The sequence below is a fragment of the Sciurus carolinensis genome, unplaced genomic scaffold (genome assembly GCF_902686445.1).
Source record: "Sciurus carolinensis unplaced genomic scaffold, mSciCar1.2, whole genome shotgun sequence".
NCBI classification, from domain to species: domain Eukaryota; kingdom Metazoa; phylum Chordata; class Mammalia; order Rodentia; family Sciuridae; genus Sciurus; species Sciurus carolinensis.
In genome coordinates, this window is record NW_025920290.1 from 31,112 (window position 1) to 33,281 (window position 2,170).

Genomic DNA, 2,170 nt, shown 5'->3' on the forward strand with positions numbered 1-2,170 from the left:
GCATTGAATGAAAGCATTTAGAAAGAAATATGTGATCCCAAAATAACTTACTTAAAAGTACTTACCTTTGAAAGTCTCTGAAGTAAATAAGTAACCAAGAATCTTCAAGGAAAAAATGCACTGCTTAGCACTTTTTGAAGAATGGTGCATGGCTACTTCCCTTTTAAATAATCTTGATATATGAACGTGTTCTGTTTCTTGATGAATCAACTTTTCTGTGATGGCAAAGATAATGTGCTACCAACATTCCATCTAGAAGTCAGATGTTGAAAATTGTGTTTGACATTGGGCTGCTGTTAGGAGGCTCAACTTAAGAACAGACCGATCACCACTGAGAAGTCCAAATTTGAGAGTCTTTAATAAGCCGGCTGGCTGACTATCTCACACAATGCCCCAAAAAAATGGCTATTAGGAGAACAACCCCAACCACAGGGTTGTAGGGTTTCTTATACCAAAAATCACATTAATTATAAGTGTCTGTTGCTATGATATAAACTAACATCATGAGATCATTGACAGAGGAGCAAGAGGGTCAAACTGACCCTTGCCTAGGTACAAACTAAAGAATGGTTGCTACAAACTAACATCATGAGATCATTGACAGAGGGGGAAGTGGGTTAAACTGACCCTTACCTAGGTACAAACTAAAGAATGGTTGCTAACATCCACACAATTACTGTTTACATGTTACATTGGTTAAGAGCAATAGAGATCAAAGGAAAGCAATTATTTACTGTTGTGCCCAAAGGCTTGAGACCCTACAAGGACCACCAGAGACCACGATCAATGCAAGCAGCAAAGAGTCATTTATTAGCGAGTTCGAACCCGGTCCTCTGCGTCCTTAATCAACGACGTTAGGAGAGAGGCCCCGAGCCCTCGTCAGCAGGGTTTTTATAAGGAAAAGCAAGCAGTTTTACAGTGTTCTTCTAATTGGCTAACATTCGAACAGCTAAACCTCCCCTGGTTGGGTCTGGTCAATCTATTTGATTTTCATTGGGTCCGGCCAGATCTGGACGGTCCTAGAGGAAGAAGGGAGGAGGGAAGGGGTGAACTATTCAGGAGCTGAGTTGGGGCTAGGCCCTGCTCTCGTCCTTGACGGATAAGGTCTCCAGGCAACTGCACATTCCTCGGACAAATATCTCTTAACAACCTTGGTAAGCACAGGGGCCCAGCAGTCCTGTTTGTCCTTGAGACAGTTAGCAGCACAGATACCACCCTGCTCTCAACATTACTACATAGGAGTTGCCATTGTATATTATTAAACATGTCACGCTAAGTAACTTATGATGGGTATAGAGGCGGGGTGTTCTCATGGGAGAAACTTATTTCTTTCATAACATAGATTCTTAGAGCAAAATGGAGTCTGTTTAGTCATTTCCCTTAGACTCTGACCTATAACATTCTCATGGAGCCAGATCAGTCAGCCCATCACACTGCTTTCTCCTGGGGTTTGAATCATTTACTTCCTGTCTGCTTGTTTAAATCTTTGCAGTCTTTCTAACTCCTTGGACCCACTGCTCCCTGCACCCCCAGTTCTTGGCTGAGTTTTCCTCTGGGACATCTATATTTCACAGTGGGCAATTGTTCCCATGGTCTAAAGTGTCTAATTCTGACATCAACTTAAGTGTAAAGAAATCCTTGAGGGTCCTCCTCCTAACTCCTCTTGGCTCACACTGTCTGATGGCATCTTGAGTATGCGTGGTGCTCCACCACTGTGAGTCCTTGCCCCTGGACACACGGTTAGCAGCAGAACTGGCCACTGGCAATGGAGGGGATGGTAGACCACCAGGAGAACCTGGTCTTGTCGGCTTCTGCCACAAGCGGGCATTCCTGCCCCAGTAAATACTTCACCAAATACTCTATAAGGATGGTGGGAGAGTACCTGAAAGGAACAAAAAATTCCAGTCAGGAGCCTGTCAGCCTGGGGGACACTAAGTGTTGCCACCCCTCAAGCTCTCCCTTGGGTTAGTAGGAGCCCCAGAGAAGTGGGCATGCACGCAGCCATGCACTTGCGAGGAGACTTAGGTCCCAATGTTCTCATGTGGCACATTCCCGCACCACACTTAGGGGCCAGACCTGCGCTAATGCACTGTGCACACGCACCACATATGTGCACTCCACAGAGCATGGGGAGAGAGTGACTGGTCTGGCACAGTGGCAGATGCTGTAG